Raw genomic sequence first — 13,436 nt, forward strand, 5'->3', positions numbered from 1 at the left:
CTGCCTGTGTCTCTGCCTCTCTCTGTGTGTCTCTCATGAATGAATAATTCAAAAAAAAAAAAAGAAAATACACGCACATCTACACAAAAACATATGTCAGGGTGCCTGGGTGGCTCCGTCAATTAGGTATCTACCTTCGGCTCACATCTGATTCCAGGGTCCTGGGATCAAGCCCCAAGTCAGGCTCCCTGCTCAGGGGTGAGTCTGCTTATCCCTCTCCTTCTCTGCCTGCTTGTGCTCTCTCCTTCTCTCTCTCTGTCAAATAAATTAAATATTTAAAAACCACAAACACATGTGTATATACACACATATGTATCATATGGTGTGTATAATATGAATAGTATGTACATACAATTTATTGAGGTTTAATACATATCAATCAAATACATTCATTTAAGCATAAAAAGTTGGTAAATTTTGAAAAAAAAATATTTAGAACATTGCATCCATCACTATACTCAAGATATACATCATTTCATCATCCCCAAAATTTCCCTGTTCTCCTTTATATCCATTTCCATAATCTCATTCCAGATGAAACAAATGAAGATCTTCTTTCTGCCACTAGAGATTAATTTTTCCTGTTCTAGAATTGTAGAGAGAAATATTTTTTTTGCATATTTCTGCATTCACTCATCATAGAGTTTTTGAGAGTTTTGCATGTTATTTTCTCTTTTGTTGAATAGTTATTTGGTTGAGTGAATAGCGTGCGGTTTGCTTACCTCCTTACCTACTGGTAGGTAAACAATTTGGTCCTTTTCAATTTGGAGTTATTACGCATAAAGCTTCTAAGAGCATTCTTGTGCAAATATTTATGTGGACATATGTTCTCATTTCTCTTGGTGGATATCTAGGAATAGAATTCTGTCTTTAGAAATTATTTATTTACATTTATAAGAAACACTCAAAGTTGTTCTTAGATACTCCAAAGTGGTTTTCACATTTTATATCCCTTGCAATGCTTAATAATTCCAGTTGTTCCACATCTTTACCAAAACTTGCTATTGCAAGTCTTTTAAGTTTCTTTAGCTGTCTAATTAGTAAATCAATAGTTTTAATTTCATTTTCCCCAATAACTAATGTTATTGAGAACTTTCTCATATGCTTATTAGCTGCTTGTGTATCATCTTTAGTGGACTGTTCAAATTTTTGCCCATTTAAAAAAATTGGGTTGTTTTCTTACCATGAATTTTTTATCTAAGCTGGATAAAGTCTCTTGTTACAAATATGTTTTGAAAATATTTTCTCCTAATATGTCGCTCTGGGCTTTTTTTTATTATTTTCTTCACAGTGTCTTTCAAAAGTCAGAATTTTAAAAAATGTTTTATTGAATGTAATTTGTTATTTTTTTTTCTTTATAATGATTTCTTTTGGAACTCTGCCTGAAGAACATTATTTGCCACATGGTCACAAAGATTTCCTTTGATAGTTTCTTTTAGAGATTTTAGAGTTGCGGATTTTGTGTTTATGTTCATGTTCCATTTCAAATATATATATATATGAATATATAAATATATATATGGTTTAAAATTATTATCTTTTCTAAATATCAATATCTAGTGCCAATCCCATTTATGGAAAAGATTTTCCTTTCTTCATTAAATTACTTTAATATTTTTGACAAAAATCAATTGTCTTTTAGGTACGCTCTATTTCTGGAATCTATACTGTTCTATCTCTACATACCTAATTTATGCCAATATAACACAAATATTTTTTCCAGACTTACATTTTCTCCTTTTCTTCTGGGACTTTGATCACATGAATGCCATATTTGCTATTTTTCCTGAGATATCTGTGGTCTCAGGGTCTATTTAATTTTTTTCAGTTAATTACTATTTGCTTTCAGATTGGACAATTCATTTGGATAGGTCTTCCAGTTCACTGATAATTTCTCCAGCCATCTCCATTCTGTTCTTGAGTTCATCCAGTGATGTTTTGTTGTTGTGGTTGTCATTACTATATTTTTCAGTTCAAAACTTTCATCTTGTTCTATCTTCTGCTTCTTTACTGAAGATTTCTATTTTCTTCATTTATTTTCAATAGGATTTGCAATTGCTTGCTAGAGCACTTTTATGAAGGTTATTTTTCTTAGTCTGTTACAGCTTCAAAAAAGGAAAGAAGGAAAGAAAGAAAGAAGGAAAGAAAGAAAGAAAGAAAGAAAGAAAGAAAGAAAGAAAGAAAGAAAGAGAAAGAAAAAGAAAGAAAGAAAGAAAGAAAGAAAGAAAGAAAGAAAGAAAGGAAAGAGAAAGAAAGAAAGAAAGAAAAGAAAGAAAGAAAGAAAGAAAGAAAGAAAGAAAGAAAGAAAGAAAGAAAAAGAAAGAAAGAAAGAAGAGAGAAAGAGAGAAAGAAAGAAAAAGAAAAGACAGTGGTTTACACAACAGAAATTTATTTTCTCATAGTTTTGGAGTCTAGAAGATCAAGCTGCCATCGAGGTTAGGTTCTGGTGAGAGTTCTCATCTGGGCTAGCTGATTGCTACTTTCTCACTGTGTCATCACATGACAGGAAATGAGAGAGAAAAGGAGAGAGGGAGCTTGAGCAAGTTCTCTGGTATCTCCTCTTACAAGGGCACCAATCCCATCAAAGTAGAGCCCTTCCCTCATGGCCTCATCTAATTCTAATGACCTTCCAAAGGGTCTTATCTTCATATATCATCACATTGGGGTTTAGGGATCAAGGTATGAATTTTGAGGGGATACAAACATTCAGTCCATATATTGCCTTAAATCCTTGTCAGACAATTCCAGCATTTGTGCCAGCTCAGTGTTAACAATTTTCAATGGTCTTTTCTCATGGATACTGAAGTCATGGTGGTTCTTGCTATGATGAGTAATTTGAGATTTTATCCTAAATATTATGTGTATTATATTATGAGACCCCAGTTCCTCTTGAAATCTATTTAGCAAACAGTCAAACCTGTTTAGGTCCAGAATGCACATTTTTGTTAACTGTGATTAAAATGTCAATTTAGGGGATGCCTGGATGGCTCAGGGGTCGAGCATCTGCCTTCAGCTCAGGTCATGATCCCGGGGTTCTGGGATCAAGTCCCACATTGTGCTCCCTGTTCAGTGGGGGGCCTGCTTCTCTTTCTGCCTGTGTCTGCCTCTCTCTGTGTGTCTCTCATGAATAAATAAGTGAAATTTAAAATGTCAATTTAGTTTTCAAAGCCTTTGCAGTGCTATTTTGCTCTGCTCCAGTTGTGTGTTTCCCAGAGGCTAACCTGAATCCTAGGTTGTGTTTTGGATCCCTCCTTAGTTCTCAAGGTTTGCTGTGTTGTTTTGTGTCAGTTTCAAGTATGAGCCACTTAGAGATCCGCTCAGGAAGTCATGCCCAGAGTTTGCAAATTTCTTTCTGTAACTCCCTCCCCTTGGAACCCTTCGCTCAGCTCTATTGTTGGGAAGGAGGGAGTGTGTATTACCCCCTTATTGCACGGTTGTGCAGAAAGACTGGGTGCTGTCTACAATCTCTGAAGCTGCAGAGGAGAAATACCATTGTGGTGGTTCTCAGATCCTGAGGCTGCTGGACAGTCTTCCTTTTCTGCAACATTCAGAGTGTTTTGTCATCTGTTTTAGAAAACTTGGTTCTATAGTTTTGTTCTATTTTGTTGTTTGTGAAATGATTATGGTGGAATGTATTTCTATTGTATCTAGAATCAGAAGCCCTATGAGATCTTTCGATGAAGTGATTTAATGTCTTTAAAAGTTAGTAAATATTTTCTGTTATTATTCCTTAACATATTGTCTGTCTTGTTGTTTTTTTCTCCCCCCTACATTAGGACTCCAATTACACATTCTATTTCTTCTCACTGTATTCATTATGTTTTTTATTCCCTCTTTTGCATTTCTCTGTCCTTTTAAAATTTTTCTTCTGGCCCCTTTCTACTTTATTCTCACTTTTTCTATGTCAAGTCCTCTGTTAAGACAATCTATTGAGTTCTTAATTTCTGATATTTTATTTTCAATTCCAGAATTTCTATTTGGTTCCTTCATTAAAAAAAATAAAAATAAAAAATAAAAAATAAAAAATAAAATAAAAATAAAATAAAATAAAATAATAATAATAATAATAATTAATAATTTCTATGGGATCCCTGGGGTGGCTCAGTGGTTTAGCCCTGCCTTCAGCCCAGGGCATGATCCTGGAGACCTGGGATCAAGTTCCGCATCAGGCTTTTGGTATGGAGCCTGCTTCTCCCTCTGCCTGTGTCTCTGCCTCTCTCTCTCTCTCTCTCTCTCTGTCATGAATAAATAAATAAAATCTTAAACAAATGATTTCTAGTTCTATGCCAAAATTCTCAATCTTATCTCTAATTGCCTCAAACATACTAAGTTATTTTAAGTTATTCCAGATATCTCTACTAGCTGGAGTCCTTTTGAGTGTTTTGTTTTGTTTTAGTATATACTGTCTTCTTTTCTTGTGTTACTGATGATTTTTTATTGACTACTAGACAATGTATGTGAACAAATTGTAAAGATAGTTTGAGACTTACAATAATGTTATATTTCTTCAGAGAATAAGCAAACTTGTTTCCTCAAGGTGTCTAGAGGTGCTAGTGATTCCATATGACATAGGTCCAATTTTAGGGATTAACATGTGTTGAGCTGTTTTCATCCATGCCAGAGGCTTCTATTTCTAGGTCAACCCTTCTTTAAAAATGTAACCTTTCAGGGTCCTGTCCTAAAGTATGTCCCTACCTATGGTATACCTTGAACTCTACATTTTATGAGGTTCATGAGTATCTCAAGACCTCTTGGGCTCTCAGCAGTTTCTTCTGCAATTGGCAAGTGCTCCTAGAACAAGCATGGAGTTATCACCCCCTAAATTCTGGGCCCCTAATCCTTTCTTCCTTGTTAACTTCTTTATACCTTTGAGCAAAATAAAGCCTCTTGACTGTCATTTTTTGTTATTGTGAACAGGTGTTTAATCTGAATTACCTAGTGTATTAGCCAGGGTTTTTCACAGAAATACAGTGAATAGAATAGAATGGAAAGATTGAGAGAGGCGTGGAGGCGGAAGACTTTAGGAATTGGCTCATGTGGTTATGTAAGATGGAGAACAAGGAGAACAAGGAGAGCCAGTTGTTAACAATTCAGTTTGAGACCAAAGAGCCCTGATAATGTGGGGACTTGATGGTATAAGTCCCAGAATTTGAAGGTCTGAGAACCAGGAGCTCTGATATCTGAGGGCAGGAGAAGATGGTCATCTCAGATGAAGAAAAGAGAATAAAAATCTGCCCTTCCTCCCACTTTTTTGTTCTATTTGGTCCCTCAATCATTTGAATGATGTCTGTTCACACCAGGGAGTGTAGAACTTCTTTACTTAGTCCACTGATTCAAATGCTAATCTCTTCTGGAAACCTTCTCACAAACATGCTTAAAAATAAATATTTTATCAGCTATCTGGGGATCATTTGGCAAGTTGAGCTAACACATGAAATGAACCATCACGCTTAGCCTAGTTACAAACAGTGGTTGAAGATCACACTGAGTATACCTATTTTGTCTACTTAGAAGACACAGGGGATTTTATCAAGAGAAACTATTTTAATTCAATTTAAACATCATACTATTAACAAAGACCATCGCATTTCTTGGCTTTTATCTTCATTAAGATAATAGATAATAGATAATTAAGATTTCTACTTTCCTTTCCTTTTTTTTTTTTGGATATCTTTTTTGTTTCCTTTCCCCATCAGGAACAAAAATCAAATTCTCCTCATGTTTTCTACAGATCTCAAACATTCTATTGTTAAAAAATCCTTCCCTCATATTTGAAAGGTAGATGTCTCCTTTTTTAGACCATATAAATAAAAGAGACCCCCTCCCAGTATATAAATTCTGGTGCCATGTGTTAAAATAACTATTTTCCCCACTTCTTATGCTGTGTTTCTCTCTCAGGTAGATTATCAGCTCTTAGAAGAAAGCATTGAGTCAAATGCTTTACCACCATTTCATATGTTGCATGGGCTCCACTTTAGAACAATCTCAACATATGCAGTCTGGCTCTCCAATGTAAACATTTGTATAAATCGACTCAGAATTAACAGCATTATTTTTTCTTTATCTCTTAATACCTATTATTATTGCACACACACACACAAAAAAAAAACTTGGAAAAATACACTTAAAATAAAATATACATCTACATTAGTTGTTGTATACATGGGTTTGCTAGAAGAAAACTTATCTCTATAGTCAAAACAGAAAATCTAGGATTTGATCATATGATTAACTTCATCAAAACACTCAGTTGTTATGAATATTTATTCAAGATTTCACTCACTTTTATTTTCTCAAAATATCACCTATAACCTTATGACTTCTGTGTATTTATTTCTAGCCCCTGATGCTACACTCCAGTTTCTAGTTATATACTAGATATGTCAGGGCTGCCATTCTTCCATCTAGTGATCTCTATTTTAGCACTGATTTACTTATTCTTTATGGTCCCCCATTCACCCAAACAGATAGATGATTATTTGTTTCTACATGGTACTTGGGTTCAAGTCATACATTTGTATTATATTACTTAAATTGAATGAACTACTATGTTTAAAAAAAAAACTGCAAAGAGAAGATTCTATAATATCCTTCCTTATTTTATTTATTTTTATTTATTTATTTAAATATTTTATTTATTTATTCATGAGAGACACAAAGAAAGAAGCAGGCTCCATGCAGGGAGCCGGACGTAGGACTCGATCCGGGACTCCAGGATCATACTCTGAGCCGAAAGCAGATGCTCAACCGCTGAATCACCCAGGCATCCCCCTTCCTTAGTTTTATGAAGTAGATATGAACTCTACATATTTAAGTCAGACCTTAATTTCTCATATTTCAGCTTTAGCACAACTTGTTTTCTCTTGGTCTAAATGAGAAGAGAGGAAACATTCTCTGTCTCCATCTGTACACCATCTCTTCTAGAACATAAAGATTTATTAAGTACCCATTCTTCTTTACTTCTTCCTGGCTTCCCTGTCTTTCCTTTATGACCTACTTCTCAAACTTTTAATCACTTCCATTACCTCCTCATAGGTATTTTTCAAGTCATTCACATCTCTATATCAATAAACTATAGGTTCACAAAGTAGAACACATACTCCAAGTGCTTTTGAAAAAATCCAGTTGGTTAAAGCAGTTAAAGAAAGAATAAGAAGACTCTGAGTTGAGGTGAAATTTAGGGAAACTCATAAAGCTTTATTCACATATCTTGGTCTCATAAACAGATCAAAGATTTCAAAACATTCACCCAAAGCCTCTTTTTCCTGCAAACTTACCACTGCAGCCATGCTGCTGAATGTTAATGGACTTTCTAGTGGCTCCTTTATTTATCAGACAAGGTCCACATGTAAGGCATAATCTTGGTCCTGAAATTATGTCATTCAGCACATGATCAATATTAGCTGAACATTCTATGTTATCCGTGGGTGAAGCTACTACGTACATATTATCATTGCTATAAATAAGTTAATATCACAGAAAAAAAATGAGAATATTTGCTTGAGGACCTAGTACAAAAATGATAAATGAGGGAATTTGGTGAGAAAAGTATTTTTCTTGGCCTGTGTTCAAAAAAGAGTTTTAAACAATTGCAGGGAACTTTCTTGAGATGTGTGCTGGGAAGCAAATTCAGCTAAATATAAATCAAAGGAGTTCTCTTTATTGTAATTCAAGGATGCCACAATATAGGAAGCAAAGGAGATTGCCAGAGGAAGAAACAAATATTTCCTTCTCCATAGAGAGGTCTTTGTACAGCATGGTTTTTAACTTCTTTCCTTCTAATTCTTTGATGTCTATAGAGAGGCATGTCATGGCCTACAGTGAAGTATCGTGGAGCTCTGGTTAAGAGATTGGTGAGAAGACCTCGTATAGAGTCCTGTACCACTGAGTTAAAACCCCAGCTTCATCACCACACCTGTGCAATTGAGTTACTTAATTTTATTTGTGACTTAGTTTACCTCTTTCTAAGATGAATACAGTAATACCACATCGTATTTGGTGGTTAGTACAGTATATAGCCTGGAGCAAATATTAAGTAAATGTTATCTTTGTCATTAGTGTTATTAGATATTTTTCAAAATCCATTCCCATAATACGTACAGCTTTCTAGCTGACCCTAGCTTATTTTATTAACTCATTACCAGTCGTCACTCATCATGGTTTGAGCTGGTCTGGGAAACTATAGACAATTTCCCCTATCATGGTTTTTCGTTATGTACTGGCATTTACATGTTCTTTCACACAATTGGTCTGATAGATGTTCATTCCTTATTTCTGATGCAATTCCAACTTCATTTCTTTCCTTAATTCTGACAAGATAGATTTAAGTGTTCTCTATTTTCTGTTATTCCAGGTCTTTATTATTCATTTATTATTTATTTATTTATTTATTTATTTATTTATTTATTGTTTTTTACACTGACATCTCTTACCTTCTTTGCATGATTTTTCCCTAGCTAAAATGTAAAGTCCTCAAAGACAGGGACTATGTGCTAATTATTATTGGGTTTCTCAGAACCTAACACTCTGCCAGACACATAGAAAGCACCTATTGTTTAATGCCTGAATGAATTTTATAGAATACAATATGGCAAAGCTAAAGTATAAAATAATAGGAAGATTAGAAATATAAAACAAATAATTAAGAATCAGGAAAACAAAATAAAAAAATTTCAATAAGCGTTAGTTTTTCTTTAGTGCCAAGAAAGAATTCTAAGATATTAAAAACCATGTTGCCATATTTAAAATAATTTACATTTTAAAAATTCAATATGATACTAAACATTTATATTACAGTCTAAATTATAAATACACAAATATAAGAGTGATACCCCAATATTATAGTAACCCAATACGGCTATGGTAATAGAATTAGAACTGCGCTGCCTTTTATATTTTTCTGTAGTTCTAAAATACATAACAAAATATTTATTATTATTATATGTAGAAAAGACCCATATGCCTTTTTATCCTTTGATAATGCTCTACAATGAGAAATGCATTAGGACCTATGTAAGCCCTACATATTCAGGCATAGTCAATTTGGTTAAAATATGTGAATACTTAGAAGTTCAAATTCTTTTCAGGCTATCTTTTCCAAACCTAGAAAAAAATATACATACATCTCTTAAAAACTGTACATTATCCTGTCTATGATATCTTTTCTTATATCACAGCATGTGCTACAAACCCCAGCTGCTCACCCTATAAACGTACATGTTTAATGGGTAAGAGGCCTGGGAAGACAGATACAGAACAAAGTCATCTTCCGAACAGAAAAACAACATAATTCAAAAAGCCTTATCTTCTTTGTAGTCATTAAGTTGAATTTTTAATCCATACGGGAAATTGCAAGTCATAGTCCTTTATGTATATAGATGAAAAGGCTAGAATTCAGAGAGGGAAGGACATGTGCACAAAGACACACAGCTAGTTAGTGCTGCAGTTAAGACTAGCCTCACAAGCCATGATTTTTTCCATTTATGCAACTTCTCAGAATTATAGAAATAAAGAGGGACTTTAGAAAGCTTTTTCTACAATCCACAGTTGAGGACTTAGCATAACCCAGTATTTTCTTCTAGATCACAGAACTCTCTAGAACTAGGCTGGAATGAGCAGCCAGGACTCTTGCATCCAAGTCATTACATTTTTTCGTGCAAAAGCAAGAAGTTAGTCTAGCTCTCATCTACACCACAGTTAGTACCAGCAGTATCGGAGTAAAACTTGATCCAATATTTTTACATTATTGAAATATTAGTCAGAGTCTACTTTTGTTCTACCAGGAGAAGAAAGTAACTGTCAATCATAAAAGCACATAATTTCTTAATTGTGTTCAGTCTTGTTTTCAGAATTTCTCTGAGATTCTTATCCATTTTATTCATCTTCCTATGAAATAATGATCTACAACAAAGCCAATGAAAGGATTAAAACTTCTAGTTCACACATAGTATTGAGTGTATGTGTGTGTGTCTTACATAAGATGTTTTCCTAAAATCCTGAAAACTGCAAAAGGTAAAGAATTTTTTTTTTTTTGCTTGTTTTAAACCTTGATTGATAGGCATAGGCTCAGGTGGCTTATTGTATATATTAGCAAAGAAGAACAAAGTTCCTGGAAGAAGCTCTAGCCCTGTGGATAAGACTGGATTTCCATGAAAACACACACCAGGAAGTGCCCTGTGGTGCATTGGAAAGTAAATGATATAAAAGATGGAGGACTTGAATTCTAGTTATATTTCTGTCCCAAATTAGCTCAAGTATCTAGAGCAAGTTATTTTATGATTCCAGATATCAGGCTCTTCATTTGTTTGTTTACAAAATCCATAGGAATTCATCATCTTTTTTTTTTTTTTAAACCTCCTGGTAATAATATTCCTCAAACCTTCCCACTGGGGCTCTTTCTAACAGGCTGTCCAGATAATTATCAAAGACTGTTTAGATCTTAAGCTAATGATAAAAAGATAGAGAGTAAGGTTGGAAACCAAACACAATAAGAAGGCAGTGGTCAGTGGAGAACTAGCCTGTAGTGGACATAGTTCCTGCCTAATATCTGGGGGCCCTTGTCTTTGCCATATTCCAATGCCCTGTCTGTGCTGTGAACCCTGAATAAATATATAACCAGAAAACTTCTTTCTAGCTTCAGAGACAAGCAAATTAGGATGGATTACTATTATGATTATATGGCTGGGTATTTATAATAGGGCAGAAATTTTTGGAATAATCAATCAGCTTCACAAAGAAAAGAGTATTCAATGAGTTAACGCCTATCAATTCAAAACCAAATTCTTTTTTGTTATGTTAACTGTTTTTTTTTTTTTCTGGAAATATGTGAGAAATATACAATTTGATTTTAGAATCTACTCCTGTGGTTGTGTCATCAATTGTCTGTCATTATTCACCCCAAAAAAACTTTGCTCTTAGGAACAGACTTCAGATCATGTCTCTGATCTGCTAAACACTCTGCCAGTGGCTTTCCAGTGCAATCAGAATAAACCCTTCCCACGGCCATGCAGTTCCTCTGAGATAAGGGCTTCGCCGGGCTACAGCTCAAACTTTCCCATTCTTTACCTCAGTGTTCATTATGCTCCAAGCTCACGGGTCTTTTGGTTCCTTAAACACACCAAGCCCCTTACTACCTTAGAAACTTTGTGCTAGCACCCTTTGCCCAGAATACTGTTTCCGCCAGGTCTTTGCCAGTCCTTCCAGTCCTTCAGGTTTATGTGCAAATATCACATTCTCAGGGAATCTTCCCTTGTTTATCCCATTAAGTGAAGGTTCCCTCCCCGTCCATTACTAAATCTCTATCGCATCACCCTTCTTAATTTTCTCTACAATTCTTATTACCAAACTAAAGTTATTTAAATTATGTATTTATTTATTTAATTACATGTTTGCTTTCCCTTCAAAACACAGTAAGCTCCTTGAGGGCAAGGCCTTATCTGTCTTGCTCATCTGAATGTCTGCAGGATTTTCAGTAGAGTCTTTCACAAAGTAGAAGCTATGTAATTAGCACTGGATAGATGAATGAATGAATGCTACTCATATAGATCTATTACCCAGAAATGCAAAACAGAATTGCTAAGGTTCTTTCATTTGAGTTTTTAATTTTTTCAAATGTACCAAATATTTATCATCAATAAAGCCTGTGGCTCCAGAACCAGGAATTAATGCCTGTGTCATTATCTATGATGTCAGTGGTTTGAAAGTCATAAATCTCTTGATCCACTTGCCAAAACAAATGATTAAAAGTAGCGAGTGATAGAGGATGAGGATAGGAAGGGAAGCCCAGAGTTCCCCTTGGTCCTCTTTTCTAGCTTATTACTACTTCCAACGACCTTTCTTCTGAACTTATGCCCACAATATCATGTTTTGTTTTTCTGCTTCTTGCTGAATTCTGTCTAACATCCTTTTTCTTTCTTCAGCATGCCAAACAACTAATTCTGAATTACTTTTTCCACCCCGTAGCTCGCTGTTTTGCATCATGAAAGGAGGCTTAGCTGAATACTACAATCAAAGGACGACTCACATAATTAGAAAAAAAGCCCTGCTTTCTTCATTAAAAAAAATGAGAATAAATTTTCTGTCATTCTTTGCTTGCATACATGTCTTATCCCCTGATGCTCAGTAAAGCTGAATTTTCAAATTTGTAACACTTCTTCAGGTCTCTGGGTTTGATTAATAATAATTGTCAGTCCATTAAAATGGATTATGATGATTCCCAAGGAATTGGTTGTTAACATAATTAACAGCTGGCTTTACTTTCAAGACATTAATCAAAAGAGCAAGTTGCTGGAAATGACCAGGTTCTCACAAATGTTGCTAATTAACAAAGGCATTGAAGTTGTGTGACAATGATTCCTGATGCTGTTATCTGCATGATTGTATCACAGCTTTAAATGCCCCCAATGTGATATGTTTTCTCAAGTGTTATTAAGCCAACAGGCATTTGAATAAATTTAATTTAAAAGAAACAGACTATAGTTTGGTGTTTACTTTTGGACAGAATGGAGTGTAAAAAACTTGAAGAATGGCCACGATACAAAATGTGTAATATTTTCCACGCATAAATGGTGAACAAAGTTCACGTATGATACTTAGCATACGTGTAGCCTAACTAGCTCTATCTTAAAAATAATACTTCTTGGAGAAGCAGGATACACTTTACCATTATCTGCTCATATCATATATTATTATATCTGTACATAATGAGAGTAATACATGAAATAAGGAAGGAGGAATAAAGTACAAAGAAAACTTAATCACCTTTATTCCTACCAAGAAAGCAAAAAATCACTCTTAAGATTTTGGAGCATTTGCTTCCAATATCTCCATGAGCCTAAACTATTTTGTGTATGTTGTTATGACTTGTATGCAAATGTGTATTCTGTTTTTTTTTTCATGACATTGTCACATGACTTTTCTGTTAGAGAATTAAGAAGATAACATGTTAGTTGGCACAGTTATTCCATCAAAAAGATCCTTTACATTTTACTTAACAATTCCCATAGGGTTGAAATCATATATTTCACTTTTAAATACAACACTGTAATGAGTGTCAGTTAGTGGACTCTTTTAGGTCCTATGATGCTTTTGTTGCTAGAACAGAAACCAGGATTACTTACTTCTATCCCTGGTGGAGTTGCCAAATTTAACAAACAAAAATACAAAACACCCAGTTCAATTTCAATTTCATATAAATAATGAATTTTAAAAAATAGAAGTATGTTCCATGGAATATTTAACATTTACTAAAAAATGCATAGTTCATACTTAGACTATTAAATTATGTTCTTTTTTTTTTAAATTATATTCTTTATCTGAAATTCAAACTTGTTGGGGCATCCTGTATTTTCCCCGGCAACTTTCAATCAAGATTTTTCTTACGAATTGTGGTAGGCCAAATAACAGCCTCTCAAAGAGGTCTATGTCCCAATGCCTAG

General features: G+C 34.3%; 1 long non-coding RNA gene across 1 annotated transcript in view; it reads left to right on the forward strand.

Moving 5' to 3' along the window:
• Positions 1 to 12,153, forward strand: part of LOC140610713 (uncharacterized) — a 46,856-nt gene extending 34,703 nt beyond the window's left edge. The window contains exon 4 of the long non-coding RNA XR_012012270.1: positions 11,962 to 12,153. This is a non-coding gene — a long non-coding RNA (uncharacterized lncRNA). The remainder of the gene's footprint in view (positions 1 to 11,961) is intronic.
• Positions 12,154 to 13,436: the final 1,283 nt, after the last annotated feature.

The sequence above is a fragment of the Canis lupus genome, chromosome 2 (genome assembly GCF_048164855.1).
Source record: "Canis lupus baileyi chromosome 2, mCanLup2.hap1, whole genome shotgun sequence".
Lineage (NCBI taxonomy): Eukaryota > Metazoa > Chordata > Mammalia > Carnivora > Canidae > Canis > Canis lupus.